Source organism: Amyelois transitella, chromosome 17 (assembly GCF_032362555.1).
Source record: "Amyelois transitella isolate CPQ chromosome 17, ilAmyTran1.1, whole genome shotgun sequence".
NCBI classification, from domain to species: Eukaryota; Metazoa; Arthropoda; class Insecta; order Lepidoptera; family Pyralidae; genus Amyelois; species Amyelois transitella.
Window position 1 is genome coordinate 8716551 of NC_083520.1, and position 18116 is coordinate 8734666.

General features: G+C 33.3%; 1 protein-coding gene across 2 annotated transcripts in view; it reads left to right on the forward strand.

Moving 5' to 3' along the window:
• Positions 1-2495: 2495 nt before the first annotated feature.
• LOC106138847 (SH2 domain-containing protein 4A) overlaps positions 2496-18116 on the forward strand; it is a 39235-nt gene continuing 23614 nt past the window's right edge. The window contains exons 1-2 of one of the 2 annotated variants that reach the window (XM_060948918.1): positions 2496-2729; positions 11141-11187. The gene's annotated coding sequence lies outside the window, so the exon portion shown is untranslated. The remainder of the gene's footprint in view (positions 2730-11140; positions 11188-18116) is intronic. The other variant, XM_060948917.1, reaches the window with a different exon arrangement.

An 18116-nucleotide genomic window follows, 5' to 3' on the forward strand; every position in this document is an offset into this window, starting at 1 on the left:
ACTACTTTCTCATTTATAAACTAGTTAGGATAGGCTTAATATTACCTAATTTTGAAGAAATGTCAATTAATCTTATTAATTTATGGCGTGTTATGTAACAAAGGACTGTTATTTTTCTTTGATGTTATCATTTAGGTGTTACCGCTCATATATTTGAATAATAAAGCGATATTTTTTTCTGATTTCTACGCCTTTTGGTAAAGATTAAGAAATTGGGTGAATCTTCTTCCTTATGATTTAAATTTTAGAGTTTTGGATAATGATGAAATATGGACAAATAATATCTACATGAATTTTGTCCACCCCATTTGGGATAAAGGTATGTGTTTGTGTATATTATGATTATGCAATCACTACGTAGTTAAATAATTATCAAACTATATATGTATATATGTTTTAATTTGAGTAGGTACTATTACAGAATTTTATGGTTATTGGACATGAACTCTGTGGCCTGTGAATCTTTAGGTTATATATTTCTGTTAAATGATGGGTTTGGTTGGTTCACGTAACAGTCGTGTAAGATTCACAATATTCGATTATAAAACCCTCGACGTGATTAAACTTAGCGTATAAACAAAAATGTCTAACAAGGAGGTAATTTTATCAAGCGTGGCAAAATGTGTATTATAATTTTTAGGATCTTATTTTTGGAATCATGTCACGATTGTGTTTAGTTTGTTTTAATCACTAACATTTATTGTTATTAAAATTATGTGCCTAAACAATATTTTAGTGCACAGAAAATTGTTGATCTTGTGAAGAGTCGTAAATAAACTTACTTAATCAGTGTCTGAAAAACGATTTGAGCGCCTGAAAACCAAATTAGATTTAATGTAGAAGATATATTCATTTCATTCAGATAAAAATTTAAAATTAAAATAGAGTAGGAGCTCCATTAAAAAAAACATTGCTCAGATCAAGCGACAGGACGAGCGAAGAGTTATTTTTAACAATTATTTAGATTGAGCCCGCTCCTTACCGATAAATTGCACATCAATTGTCCTCTTTTACATTTCTTATTGATTTTTTAGAATCGTCTTATGCTATTATCATCCCTCAAACATGTTTTAAGTATTTATTTTTATAATAATTATTTCACACTTAAATTTATTAATAATGTTGAAAAAAAAATTACTTTAAAATCATGTGCAGAGTAAAAAGAATGCTTTATGATAAAAAAAAATCATCTTTAACTTATCTATTCTATGTTTTAGTGGCAATACTAGAATCAGTGGCCCATTGACGTGCAAGCCTAATGATTTGTGGTTGCTATAAGTGAAAGTATTTGCCGAATATATTTGACGTACTCATGTTGTTAACTTTGTAATGGTTCATGATTGGTTTTACTTTTTGCATTTCCGCTGATCTGATGATGCAATAACATGATAAGTATTGATTAGAGTTTGACGGCTTTCACAACATGTTGTTTGATTCAAACCAACCTGTAAGTTGAGACAATGACTTGCTATATAAATAGTTTCTCTCTCTTAATAGTGGGCGTAGGTAATATTAAATGATTTTATTTTTAAGTTGCCTCTTACATCAATGATAGTATGTTCCGATGAGAGATGGAGTGGCTTAAGCGCCTTTTAAATCTACAACTTTTCAAAGAAGAATAATCCTGGATTTGTAAGTGAAGAAGGTAGACTACTAAATTTTAAGGTTGGTAATTTGTACTTATATTTTTGTCACTTGCTTCAAGGGCTTCACTGAAGAATGAAAATAGAAATGAAAATGAGAAATTTTTGAATCTTAAATCTCAGTTTAGTTTTATGTTTTATTTCCACGTGGGATAGGCACATATTCATTGGTAGATATGGCAGTAAAAGATGGGATCCTATTTATTACTATCCCGAAAAAAAAAATAAAAAAAACACTACACGCGGGTATGGTTATTTTATAATTGTCCACATGGCGTAGGTTTGAATTCATATAGCGATCGTGACACACGCATACAATCACAGGCACAAAACCACAACTAGTTTACAACACAATTCGTGATATGTCGTGGTATTTGTAACCGTCAAAGTGCTATTTTCAATAGACTTAGATTATTGAAGGTTTTTAGTCCTTTTCTTCGATCCTTTGACTTTCGAAAGTACCTACATAATAAAAATCGTCTTCAAGAAAAAAAGCAATTGTAGGTTTTAATTTGTTCAAAACAAATTTAATATGTCAATTGCTTTTTTCTGATAATTCTTCCTTTAAAACCTTCAAAGGGTTTCGTACAAAGTTGACATAACCCAATATTTAAAAGAAATCCATATATGAACACTGTCGGTCTCTCAGACACTTACATCAAACCTATTTGCTCAGCAGAATGTTTATAAAGGTTAACCCTTGGCGTTATATCCGACCCAAACCGCTGGAATGTAGGGCGTTGTATTGTAGCTTAAAAATTGAGTACACGTGCTTTATGAGTATTCATAGTGGCTTGTTGCTTTTAAAATCATTCCGTATACAGCAATGTTCGTCGGAGTATGAGGTTGGAGGAGGCAATCGCATTCTACTGCCGCCAGTCGAGAGCGCGCAGCTGCGGCGAGCGTACTGCGGCCATTCGCTTCCAAATTCAAATTGGAAAATCGGCGGACTTTTAAAAAAGTTTCCTTCTTTTTTATTTTCTCTTTAGACAGCTGTCAAATTTGTGGATTTCTTCTTGTGCAGTGGTTACACACGTGATACAAATATATTTTGTTGGAAAGGACGTGGTCTCTACATTTTCCTTTGTAAGTATTTTTTGATACAAAATATTTGTTATGTATGATTATTTTTTGTTGTTTAATTTTTTTCATACATACATACATATATCATTTAATTTTCAATAATGAGATTATAAGAATAATATTTCACATTATTTTTTCATGATTTGTCTTTTTTTCAATAGTTTTCCGGAAGTAAGTTTAGTCAAAACATTTGTTTGTTTTTATTATACATAATTTATATTGGTCTTATCATGTGTGCCTTTTTATTATAAATGTGTTACAATATTTTCTGTATCAATGCGTAATAAATTTCAAAATGGGTTAATAATGGAGTTATGTAAACTGAATAAATAAATATGTTAACCGCATTGATAGATAACGATAAAAATATAGGAAATGTTATTTTTTAGCGTAGGTAATATTTTAAAAACAAATAACACCGGAACATAATTCATGCTTCCTTTTTAAAATGTTTGAAAAAAAGAACAGAACAATAAATAATAGTGACTTTTAAAGTTTATTACTTTGTTAATTATTATGGTATATAAATTATTTGGTAATGGATACTAGTTTTTGCGGGCATACCTACCCTTGGTTTTTTCCACCCAGTAAGCCGCATAAAAATAAAACAGCTTTATATGTACCTATAGTAGATGTATCAAAGGTGATATACTTTTAATGTGGCCCACTGCACATATTATCAAAATAAAATAAATAAGACACACGATGGGGATACAAGAACTTCAACAAGTGAAAATTAACTTTGGTGATAAACAAAAAGCAATCAGTCTTAATTTTTTTTAGCGACAATGGAGTCTGAGCATGTGGTATGTCACACACATGAGTCACACACATACGAGTAACGGAATCAAGGTTTGTTTTGTGTGGGTCAGACAGAGTACCTAAAGTACCTACGTAGGACGAGTGGCGTCTGTAGTTTTTAATCGTATATTTTTTAAGTAGGTATGTTTATTGCGCATTTAATTAAGTATGTGGTTTCTTTCTTAACGTTTCGAGTTCATTTGCCTATTGGTGCCACCACATGATTTTTGCGTTGTTTTAATATAAACAAACATACATACTCTAAATACGGCTTTGGTCCTTCGCGGGGTAGACAGAGGTTTTGGAAAGACTCGAACGTTATATTCAGCTGTATAACTCAATGATGTACTTATTCTAGATCTATTCGTTTTGATAACAATGTTTCTTACTCTGGAAAAGCGGTTACAAGTAAATTTTTCAGCTGCATGGTCTTCAAAATGTTATATGAATTTGAGATTTTTTTATATCATCTAAACTTTCTACAACATCCTCAATGTGTTATATGTATGTATAACGTCAGTCCGATGGCTCTGTCTTGCCGGTAAGGGCCGAAAACGAAAAACCCGTTCATTTGTTTGCACAAGAATAACAACTCACTAACGCATTGTTTTACGGATATGTAAACTTGATATGACCCATATACCGCAGAAACCACATAGGTACTGAATAATTCTAACTAGTTTTGCTCGTGACTGCTCCCGCGCAACTTTTTATCTCAACACATTTTTGTCGAAAACAGTACTTTTTCCGGGATCATATTCAATGAATAAATGATTTATGATTATAATTATGGAAGGTACTCTTATGTTTGTCTTAGTACTAAGACCACGTGCGTGCAAATTTAATGAAATTTGGTTCAGTAGATGAAGCGTGACATACATATAGTCATGTCTATATCCTTACGGGGTAGACAAAGCCAACAGTCTTAAAAAGACTGATTGGCAATGTTCAACCGTTTGGCTTATTGATATAATTAAGATTCAAATTGTTGAATTAGGAGACAAAGACAGGTGATTGGTTCAAAGCGTGAAAAAGAGACAAACAAACACATTAATCATACTTACTAGTAGTATAAATTACATTATTATGAATGCATGTTTATGTACACGAAGACAACAAAGTGAGACAAATATATGTCACTCCATAACATACATAATTTATCTTTATGTCATATTTCCGCCTAATCCGTTTAGTGGTTTTGACTGCCTTGATAGATATACTTCCTATGTTAGTCATCTCTTTACTTTAGTAGAAATTAGATACAATTTTTCAATTCTGATTCTCTACATCACACTAACAAATTATTTTTTTTATGGATTGAATCATAAATAGTAATTTTAAAAAGAATAAAATTTAATCTTAATAATAAATCCAACAATATCGGAACTGCAGTTTTCCTGGTATAACATCCAGGCTGCCGCAAGATCATCACTTTGGTGGCGGACAAAAACATAACCTCTTTTCTGCTACAAGTACAACATACACATAAATAAAGGATTAAAAGGCTACGGGGTCCCAATTCATAATCAGATGACATGATGATGATCCTATATTGTTTGCAAAAAATATTCTTCTGTCTAAATTCGTATAAGGTATCTCGACCTTAGCTAAGATAAGATATCTATGTAAATGTCAGTCAAACGACATGACATTGCCCTTTGTTGACAGAAGATAACTGGATGATTGAAAGGGTATGGAATTCCAAGTGCAGATATATCAAGATTTATTTCGTTACAATAATAAAAATATCAATCACAAAGTTGTACTATCTATACTAATATTATAAAGCTGAAGAGTTTGTTTGTTTGTTTGAACGCGCTAATCTCAGGAATAACTGGTTCGAATTGAAAAATTATTTTTGTGTTAATTAGGTAATTTATCGAAGAAGGCTCTAGACTTTAAAACGTCACGCTGCCACTATAAGAAGCGAAGAAATAATAGAAAATGTGAAAAATAACGGGGAATATTATTCATCCTTGAGGGCTTCAATGATGCTAAAAACAACTATAAATACGCGGACAATAATAAATTGTGATTATACCAAAAAACTACTTACCAATTTTGTTATACTTACCATTTAAAGGTTCGAAAGTCATCGCGTTACAAACATACATACGAGTACTTATTATGTATTGTTGCCTCAAGTTGATTGGTAGACCTACATCGCTTCGCTCCCTCGGTCAATCAAATCTTTTTTTTTTTAAATTATTTTACTTACTTTTTTTTTTAATAATTGTTTTTTTTTCTATTTTTGATTACAGAAATATAAAAAAAAGATTGAACGATTGACCGATTAGCTAACGGAATACCAAATGGGGTCAATTGGACGTTTTACAGCGGTCGAAGTGAACCTCGAAGGTCAATCAACTTAGCTGTACTGTATTAGCAGAAATGGGATTTACAATAATTGCTAAAGCATCGATTTCGTTCAACTTTCATTTTCGTACAAACATTCCTTTGTTGTGGTTCAAGGTGAATTTTACAGCAGATGGAGGCTTCCAAATAAGTATAAATGTGGTTCCATTCTAAGCTCTATATTGTATTGATTAAGGTTGTTTGTATAATTTTGATGTAGGTATTTCATGTGTCGCAATGTGAGATTAAACTAGTTTCAGCAAATATTATTATCAAGGTGTAAATAGTAGCGTGGAAAAAAAATGTGATCGTGATGGTTTTAGGTAAATTTTCGGTAGGGGAATATTATACATACATATAATCACGTCTATATCCCTAGCGGGGTAAACAGAGCAAACAGTTTTGAGAAATCTGATAAGCCACGTTCTACCTTTTGCTTTTAATGATAGAATTGAAATTCAAGTAGTGACAGGTTGCTTGCCCATCGCCTAAAAGATGAATTTATAAGCCTATCCCCTAGTCGTCTTTTTCGATATCCATGGAAAAGAAATGGAGTGGTCCTATTCCTTTTTCTATTAGTGCCGGGAAACACACGGAAATATAATGATTGTGTTTTTATCTAAATACATAAGTACTTATACATTTATTATTATTATATTAAATATCTACATATTTAAGTGTACCTCAGTTCCGGATTATTCATATTTGGCAGCAGATTCGATCTCGCAATTATAAGAAACAGTTAAAATTTGCATGTTTAGCATTTAAAATAGTACATATTTTCTTTGTCCTGAAAATAACTGTTTTTTTTTTCAGTCTCTCATTGCAGCATATTCTCTTACATAGGAATTATCAAAACTTAATTATCATTTGTTGCAATTGAGTCTCGGTTTTCGCATCTGATCTCCAACATATAATAATATTGAAAATTTAAAAAGTGCCGTGTTTTTCCTGGCACCAATAGAAAAAAGAGTAGCACCACTCCATCTCTTTCCCATAGATGTCGTTAAAGGCGACTAAGGAATATGCTTATAAACTCGGGATTCTTCTTTTAGAACAATCGGCTAGTAATCTGTCCCTATTTGAATCTCAAGCCAAACTGCTCAACCTGGTCTATTGGCATTTTTGAGACTGCTGGCTCTGGCTACCCCGCAGGGGATAAAAACGTGGTAGTATGTATGTATAATGTTAAAATTTTTGTTTTTGACATAATAATAAACAATTTCTTAATGGCGAAATTTTTTAGAAGCAAGATTTTTTCGATTAAATCGAAAAAATCTTGCTAACTTGTTACTGTGGTTGTTTTTTGGTTTTCTAAAGGTACCTATAACTTGTTTTTTACTACATTACCTATACTAAATATACTCGTAACTCATTGTTATTACCAAATAAACAAATACTTAGAAAACATATACACAACTAAAATGCATAGAAACGCTTCTGCGTATATGAGTGCTATTGATTACGGTATACGAATGTGACCGATAACAGTAGGTCACAAAATAAAAACAGAACAGATATCATAATCACTTACAATATTACAACGATCAGTGTTATGTTAATTTTAGCACATTAAAAAAAGGAAATTCAAAATAAATAAATAATTAAAAATTCTCTATTGTCAATTACATTGTATAAATCTTATAAACTTCAAGTATTAATTTATGGTTAAGTACTGGCTATGAACTAAGCTTAGGCAATGAGCGGCTCCAATTCCAATCTAGGACCAAAAACAATATCATTTTTTATGAAATAATGTGCGAAGGCGGCCTTATCAAATTATGTAATCTATTCCAAAGTATTTATATGATAATTGGTAGCAAATAATATGGTTATAGATTTTGTAGGTATGCATTTCTGACCACATGTGCTAATGAGTTAATAGATTGATAATATTACTTTAAACGATATTTAATATTTGTGTTGGTTTGCAGGCGCCTATTATTAGAGAATGGATGTGTAAATTAGGTGTAACTCAAAAGCCCGTCAAAAAGAAATACATGTAATAATTTTTATGTGTTTGTTACCTTATATTAATCCTTATTTAATAACAATTTTTGAATGAAGCAAGCATAGTAATATTAATTACTAGTTTCTGCTCAAGACTTTGTTTTGGCTGCTTGTGATATTCTGATGAATAAGCTAAATAGCATTACGTTATATCCAAATCCATTTAGTTGCTTTTGTGTGAAAACACACAGTTTCAATCATAAACACACAGACATTAAAATCAAACATTTAGTAACAAACATACAATTTCACATTTACATTAGTAGCAGTGAAAGAGATCTGTAAATTCGTTATTTTGTTGAACTTGTACTTTCTTGAAACCAACGGAGCGGGAATCGGTGTCAAATTAGCATTTTAACGAAGAATACCCCGTATAAATGTACAGTATCTTTCACAGCAAATGATTTTACTGATCCTCTACAGATGTTGGGAGGTGTGACCATAATTCTGGATTGGGTATAACGCTCCAAAAAAATCGTGCCGTGTGGTTCCCGGCACCAATAAAAAAATAATAATAAGACCACAAGGGATATAGACGTGACCATGTGTATGTATGTATAAGACCACTTCATCTCTTACCCATGAATCTCGTAAAAGACGATTGAGGGGTTATGGTCTGCTATTAAACTTATGAGATTTTGAGAGATAGGCTAGCAACCTATAGTGACCCTATATGAATCACAATTAGCTATCATTAAGCTTAACAGCTTAACGAGGCCTACCAGTCCTTCCAAGACTGTTGGCTATGTCAACCCTGCAGGGGATATAGACGTGATTGCATTTGGTTTCGGTACCGTAAAATTAGATAATTTCTCCAGTTTTTGTACTAGATATTACGCAACATACGGCCTAGTGCACACTCGGGCAACCCGTTGGTCGCTTTCGACCGCTTACATAATACATTTTCAGCTAACGGGAAGTTCGGACGTTGAATACTAATTCAGATGATACGCCGTCTCTCCGTTATGTCATTGCTTTCTGATTCTGAATGATCATGTGTGACTGGGGCTTTAGGACGGAGTGGTATTTAAAAAAAAATTGGTTTCAAATATTTGAATGGTGGATAGTTATTCCAAAAAAAAAGGTTTACCTATAGTGGTTTTCACGTTCGCAAATTGAAGCATGTTATTGTAAAGTTTCAAGAAAAATTGACAATAATTGAGCCGTCTTTGATAAACGTGGCTTCTAGTATTTTCGGGTCTATTGGCCCTATCTTGCCGTGTGGTTCCAGGAACTAATATAAAAAAGGAATAGGTCCATTCCATCTCTTTTCTATTGAAGTCGTATTAGGCGACTAAAGGATAGGCTTCTAAACTTGAGATTCTTCTTTTAGGCGATGGACTTAACAACATGTGACTATTTGAATCTCAATTCTATCAATAAGCCTAAGAGCTGAACGTGGCCTGTCAGTCTTTCATAACTGTTGGTACTGTTTATCCCGCAGGGATAAAGACGTGATAATATGAATGAATAAATCGGCAAAATCTACCCGGTAAGAGATATAGACGTGATAAAAATATGTGTTTGAGTAAAATGCCTACTAACTACCTTATTTCTCTCATACACATAATTTTTCATGGAACGAGTGAGTTTCAGGTGACTTAGTAATAACCTAGGTTCATGTTATGCCCGTAGTAAAGTCAATGCAGTTTCGGAGTAGGGCCCCGGGCGTATGCGCATACGCAACAGAGTCATGTCGTGCGGCAGTGCCTTATCGCAAAATCAGTAATGCGTTTCAAATGTAACTAATGGTATGTAAGCGGTTTTACAGTATCGCCACAGATTATGTCGAATAACCGGTTACACGTTACTTACAATTCGGATCGAAGTGGATTGATGCAATTTATGATTACAATACTCACATTTATCACGTCTTTATCTCTTACGGGGTTGACTCTTAGAATTTGGTTGGGTCACGAAATTCAAACTTAACAATTAAGGTACTAAAATTTGAACACTCTTTAGGCTATGGGTCTGTCACTGTTTGAATCTCAATTCCATCAGCTATACAGCTGAACAGGGCTTTTCAGTCTTTTCGAGACTTTTGGCTCAATCATCAAAGACAAAGATGTGTTTATATGTACTTAACAAACCTAGTTTACATAATCAAAGCGAAATGCAGGCAATTTTCTCTACTTCGAAAATAAGGATTTGTCAGGATAATAAATTAGTAGAAAGATTTGCTAAAAAAAAATAAAAACACGCCTTTTCCGGGATTTGAACCCACAACCTTCCTAGACTACAACAGTCTAACGTTTCGCTACCAAAAGTGAAACCCTGTCCTTGCTTTGAAAACAATGGTTTCGACTAATTCCTTTTAAATTGTCGTATTTTGTTTGCCAAGGGCGTAACCGTTGTGTACAGAAAGTTATCTTTGCCAGTGATAACGATAGCCGACTCAGTTGAAATTGTGTTTGTTAAACTCATTGCGTATATAGCTAGTTTCAATATTATGAACTTAGAAGGGCAGATAAAATGAATGAGGATGAAGAATAAATAATAAGATAGTGAAGGAGGTATTTTCAATTCAATTCAATTCGAAATCTTTATCGCATATCATAAAGTTCGATGGCTTCTGTGGCGCCGCGGTAGTACGCTTTTCTGTCACACCGGAGGTCCCGGGCTCGAATCCCGGCCAGGGCATGCTGAGAAAAGGACTTTTTCTGATTGGCCTGGGTCTCGGATGTTTATCTATATAAGTATTTATTATAAAATATAGTGTCGTTGGGTTAGTATCTCGTAACACAAGTCTCGAACTTACTTCGAGGCTAACTCAATCTGTGTAATTTGTCCCGTATATATTTATATAAAGTACATCAGTTTAATTACAGTGACAGCTTTTAAATAGGTACAACGTGAACCCTGTTAGACATCGCAATTTTAAAATATTATGGAATGGCAGGCAGGTTTATATCGGATATTATGATGAATATAACAATAATAAAAAAATGTATTATACAATATATTATTATGCCGTGTGGTTCCCGGCACCAACATAAAAAAGAATAGGACCACTCCATCTCATTTCCCATGGATGTCGTACGAGGCGACTAAGGGGTGGGCTTATAAACTTGGGATTCTCGTTTTAGGCGTATAAGTCACTATTCCACACGGACGAAGTCGCGGGCACAGCTAGTAAAAAATAAAACAACATATTTTCTCTCGTTTTCATATTATTGTAGACCTTCACATGGCTTCTTCTTTGTTAATTGTTTGCTTAAATAATATATATCTTTAATTTGTTTCAGGTGTTGATGAGTTGCCACATTCATAGTTAGCCCTGTCGTTAAAAGAGGTATGTGTATTTATTAAGTCATTAAGGTGTAATTAGTAAGTTATTAAAGCGGTGCACATATTAAACTAATGTCGACTTTGTTCAAACTTTAATGATCAATTACTAATTGCATTGTATACCAACACTAACTTTCGCTAACGACTCCGCTCGCGTCTCCCCATGTCCTTTTTTCGTGCTCATATTGCGTTATATGACATTGTGGATTTTACATACATACATACATAGGGTCACGTCTATATCCCTTGCGGGGTAGACAGAGCCAACAGTCTTGATAAGACTGAATGGCCACGTTCAGCTATTTGGCTTAATGATAGAATTGAGATTGTGGATTTTAATGCGAAAATTCCTGAAAAATCTATTAAATAAATTTGTTATCATAAAGGTTTTGGTACCTTTTCGCATATGATTCATCTGGGTTCGTCATGATCATCCTGGCTTAAGTCCCGATTTGTCTTTTCTTGACAAATCCTTGGAGTCCACGTGAGGGCATAATACTGGAGTGGTAACAAATTTTTGCCGTGCCGTGTGGTTCCCGGCACCAATACAAAAAATAATAGGACCACTCCATCTCTTTCCCATGGATGTCGTTAAAGGTGACTAAGGGATAGGCTTACAAACTTGCGATTCTTTTCTAGGCGATGGGCTAGCAACCTGTCACTATTTGAATCTCAATTCTTTCATTAAGCCAAATAGCTGAACGGGGCCATTCAGTATTTTCAAGACTGTTGGCTCTGTCTACCCCGCAAGGGATATAGACGTGACCATATGTATGTATGTATGTAACTAATTTTTGACTCGAAGCACCTTGCATTGCAACCTTCATATTGGATCATTCTTACACATTTCATACATATGATTATCCAGCCATTTTGTTTCCATGTTAGTGGTGATGCATATTGTTCATTTCTGCTCCAGTTAGCCCACACAATACGGTGATATCGCATGCGGATGTCAATGCGCGTGCGCAGCTGATTATTCGCGTCGGCATTATTTGTTAGGTACATATGTATATATAAAATTGAATACCATTTACAAAATTATTTCTTGACAAATTATACATTGGTTGACAGGCCTTTATTAACTAATTATACATTATTTCGAGGCGTTTGTTCAAAACGTACATACATATAATAACGTCTATTTCCCTTGCGGGGTAGACAGAGCCAACGGTCTTGTAATAGATAGGCTATGTTCAGCTGTTTGGCTTAATGATAGAATTGAGATTGAAAAAGTGACAGGTTGCTAGCCCATCGCCTAAAAAGAAGAATCCGAAGTATATATCCCGTAGTCGCCTTTTACGACATCCATGGGAAAGATGTAGAATGGTCCTTTTATTTTTTCTATTGGTGCCGGGAACCACACGGTACTTTTTACCAGAATTGCAGTGGATAGATATTCCTGAAACTAACGAAAATTATGAAATTCATTTAGTTAATGTTTTTAAGGTACCTATCTTCTTTTTTACTATCATTAGTGGTTAAAATTTTAGGTAAATTTGTGACTCGCCCAAATGCAGAAAAAGAAAAATACCTAGTCCATACCGTTTAACAATCAAACTCTCCCCAATAATACTTTGACTACTATTACTACTAACTGAAGTATTTCTACTACAAGAAAATGTCATGGATCCAACCTCAAACCAGTCAAGTGCATATAATAGGATTAAATGCACTCCTTTTCTTCGCTTTGCTATAAAATATATATTTTTGTCATAATTTAATAAATTCTTCACCCTTTCAGATAGTTTTGTCCGTAAATAATATCCCCAACAGGTTCAAATTATCAGTTTGCAGATGGTTCAGGCTGTAATTGTATTAAAAATATGCGTATTTCGTTTCATCTTTGTTGAGTCTCGTAATTACAAGTCACGTCAAGTATATTAAGACTTTCTTATTAATAATCTCCTTTACTATTTTTTTGTGGCACTTACATGACATTACTATTATTGAGAGTTCCTCAGACTCAGAATGTTGGCTCTACCCCGTAAGGGATAAAAACGTGATTATATGTATGTATAAAATTTCCTCGTAAACGTTTTATACTGTTCAAAAATCTAACTTAGTCTCTAGACTATCCTGATCAAACTGGATTGAGCCGGTTTGAACTAGTTTTCGGTTTTCTTTACCAGTGAAAAGCATACCTACTTTCGCCTTTAGATCGGGGAATGGATTCGTGAAAATGGTTAGGCATAGTCACACGCATGTCCTCAATTTTACCACACGCCAATTTTTCGCTAATTTTTCACTTGTGTACACATTATTTATCAGTCAGTTAGTCAGTTGTTGTTATAGTAGATATATTGCATATAATCATTATTTGTTTATGATCGGCTCGTAAACTTTTGGTAATTTTATTATGAATTATAAAAACTTACCGTATTTATGATTATCCACGTAACAATGATAAGGGTATTTTAATGGAAATAATATTGAAGATTTATCAACGTAGCTAATTTCCATTTGAATAGCTATCAATACTATGTATATAGTGTCGCTATTCTCGATAGGTCAAAACTATCGATAGCATCTATCTTGTCGCTACTATCGACATGTCAACACTATCGATAGTATCGATCGAATTCAAATCAAATTTCTTTCTTTTTCTCAACACAAACTTAAGTCAAAATATTTACAGAAAGTTAACTATAACTATACATCATCATCGATAGCATGGTTGTCTAAGATACTGTTGTACCAAACTGAACTAGGCCTACCGAAAGTCAACTATCGATAATAAAATTATCGATAGTTTGGCAACGCTAAAGCATACCTATAAAAGCATTTTAACGATCACATCATCGTAGCAAGTGGAAAGCTATAGTCTCTACCTACCCTTCCGGGAAAAGGCATGTCATAAGTACCTATGTATATCGGTCATTTGAGGTTATATGCAAATTAACTGCACATTTACAGCCTAATACCAGCCATTACATTCATAGTGGCCTTTTCACATTGTATCGTTGGTCAGACTGTTATTTTCATACTTTCTATTTGATGGTCATACTAAGGCCATAAAATCGGGCCTTGACCGTGAAGAAACGACATTATCTCTATCAACGTAGCTAATTTCAATTTAAATACTGCTGTTGGCTGTTAGTTAAAAAAAAAGTTTAAAATAGTAACTGTTATTTGGGAAACTTGCGGTCAGTGGTCCATCAGTGGTCAAAACGTCACGCACAGGGTCAATTTCTACTGCGGCCGTAACTAAACATGATCTAATCATGATAAGATTAATGATTCATTCATACATACAATCATGTCTATATCCCTTGAGGGGTAGACAGAGCCTACAGTCTTAAAAGACTGATTGTTAGACTGAAGAAGAATTCCAAGTTTATAAGTATATCCCTTAGTCGCCTTTTACGACATCCATTGGAACGAGATGGAGTGGTCCTATTCTTTTTTTCTATAGAAGCCGGAAACCACACGGCGCCAATAGAGAAAAAAGAATAAATAACATGATTTCCAGGATCTTCGTCGTAATAGAAAGAACCCGAGCTACTCTCCAGAAAGGCGAGTACGCAAGGACTATATAAGTGGTTTTATTGAATTATCAGTATAATGGAAATATCTACTGGATGGATGTAGTAACACAAAATTGAAATTCATAGAAATTTACGACGTCGCGCTCGTGAAAGCGGCCATTACAATCTGAAATATATATTCGGCGCTCATTATAAATTGCATTAGATGCAGGTACCATGTAACACATCACATAATTAGCGATAAATTATAATTAGCGCATGCGCAGTACTGAAGGCGAATTTCTTAATGAGGAAAAGGAAAGTTCTTCGTATGTAATTTTATCGCATATTTTGTGTACATAGTTGTGTTTTGTTACGCAATCGTGTAGTTTACGCGGGTTTTAATTAGTAATTTTTTTTATTGTTAAATCATCGGGCTGCGAATTATGACATTCTATTTTTAAAGGTGCTGTTGCTAATTTTGTGTTACCAACTTAGAAATCTGAATAGTTTTGCTTTTTTAATTTTTGTTTTACTGTTTTAGGTAAGTACCTACCTACTGCTTTTTTTTTTAATTGTTGTTGTACTCGTATCGTATATAACTATTTCTCAGGGTAGTATGTTGTATTTATAAAGTCATTAAGTTTGTGTTATGTAAATAATAAGTATTTTGTAAAGTAATGTAAATGATTGGTCGACCATAAAGTTGACTTTATGGTTGTCTATTGTCTACCCAATTCGGATATTGCGAGAATTTGATCAAAGGGTTTTGCAAAAGTAAACAATTGAAATAAACTTCAGTAACAGTCTTCTATTAATTTATAACTAAATGTATTTTTTCAATAAAAAACCCTATTGTTTTTCTAAAAATTAATATAAACAATATTCTTAGCTCTAGTCTGGTACTGAAATTGTATCTAAAAAAATTGAATATATTAAAGTCGGTCACCGTATGGTGACCGACTTTAATTTGATTAATCGAGTGTGTCGTAGAATCGATCAATTATCATGTTTGATCAACTAGTTTACTGATAACAGAAGCGGGACAGTGGGATTACGATAACGTCGTGATTTTTATCATTCGTCTGCCTTGTAACATAAATATATATCATTTGATGTAGGGATGATTTTATGATGAATTAGGTCCTAGGCTGGATATATTTTTCCAGTTTAGGATTAGGATTTGAGTAACCTAACTTACAAGGTGAAAAGGTTACAAAAACTAAGCAAAAATAACATTAAAAAAACAAAACAATAAATGCTAGTAAAAAAAATAACGTTATCTATACTTACCTACTAATATAATTTCTTTTTAAGTAGCAAATAACGAAGCAGATTGCGTACGGTGCGGTGTTTCTTGCTTTTGTGATTAACAAAAGCAAATCTCGTAATATTTTCCAATTCTATAATAAACCACATGAGAGCGACCATTGATACGCTAATGTTTAACGCATTATGTCGGCCATAACGTAATGTTGTTGTTATAATGTGCGGGCCGCGGTGAAAGCATAATAATCGAATTAGTGTTTAAGGAGCGTTGACCTCCACTGTATGCACCTACTTGTGTGATCTCAGAAATGTCTATGTCAATGGCAAAATAATATTCATTATTATTTATTTATTAAAAAAATATATATATTTTCCTAAAATCTATATATTTTTTAAAAAGTATATAGATTTCCTAAAATCGATGAAATTGCAGTCTGTAGTACAGTATTACACCTAGTTAGTTAGTATTACACCTAAATCAATTGGTTTAATCACTACATAGTATAAAACAAAGTCGCTATTTTAGTCTGTTTGTCTGTATGCTTAAATCTTTAAAATTACGCAACGGATTTTGATGCGGTTTTTTGTAACAGGTAGAGTGATTCAAGAGGAAGGTTTTTATATGTAATTTTTTCCGAATTTTGCACCCGTGCGAAGCCGGGGCGGGTCGCTAGTCAATCATAAACCAAAGAACATATCTCTGTTGTAGTGATTTTGTGAAAAGGATGGAAGTGCGTAACAGGAAGCCGAAGAAGCGCATTAGTTCACATGTTTTTCTTGTCACATTGATATGACGTGTATAATCAGCTAAAAAATAAAACAATTGCGCAGGAGAGAAAGTAGAGATAAGATATGCAATAATCACTATTATTATGATTTAGGTTAGGTCATGCGAATTACAAATAAATGTAAATAATACGACATTTCTTATCATGGCAATCATTGTTTTCATTATTATCTGTCACCCAAACAAACTCATTTCACTTATTTATCGATATATCTTCAATGATTTATAGTTTTCCAAAATGTTATTTATAGATTTTAGATAATTTGGTGATTAAAATATGAAAACAGGAAAACTCTAGTCATTGGTATTACCATTTTTACACTATTTTGGTATTTTATTACACAATTTTTTTTTCTGTCATCTCTATTTTTCACCAATACTCAGTTAGGAAGTGTTAGATACATTTTGTTTTTAAACTGAAGTATACGAAGAATAATGTCTTTACACTATAGTGGTATATGTATGTCTAAATGATGGGATTGAAATTCCGAGATAGTGAATGGTCCATGGCTATCATCATCTAAAAGGATCTTTAGCGTATCCCTTGATTCACTTTTACATTCTGCATATTCTGCTGGAGACAGAAGCAGGAGGAACGCATCATGTTTTTACTTCGCTACTAGACTTGCATGGTGGTTTTAGTTTTTTTTTTAAATTAAGGTGTCTACCTGTGGCGGTTTTTGAGAAAATCTAATGTTATTTTAAAACAAATAATACCTACTTTACAAATACAAAAGCAGTGAAATTTGCAGGAGTGAAGTTTTCACCGGTGTCGAAAGCGAGAGTTTGCGAATATTGCCTGGTAATGCTGATAATTGTCACCTAACTTTCTGTTGGAGATGTTTTTAAGTGTAGTTTCATCAATGAGAAATCTTTTGAAAAATAATGTAACTACCAACCTAAAAATAATATTTAGATTGTCAAATGTTTTTGTTTATTTTTATTATGAGATATGTTTATCGTAAGTAATATGTTTAAAAAGGACATGGTGAGACATATACTACGGACGAAACTATAGAATTTATTTTTTATAATAACGTAGTAAATACATAAAATGTACTCATTAAATTACGTGATGCACTTACCTATGTCTCAAAATTAATTTTTTTGTATTTATTAAATCTTTGAATATTCAATGGTAACGTAGTCGAATAGGTAATGGAGAGTTACGATCGTTTTTAAGCAAGCTATTATTTCTAGCGAGTCGGTTATTGAAACAAAACAATATTTAGTACACACTCAAGGGCATTTTTGGGCAACAAAAAGTCAAATCGATTCGTTCCACTCACGGCCTCGACCAGCGGATCTCCCAATTTTCACAAACTGGTGTCCATTGTCTTAACTCCTAAACTCTCGACTCAATTCGTTGTTCTGAACGGTTAGTTGCAATTACATTGTATTGGTTTTGAG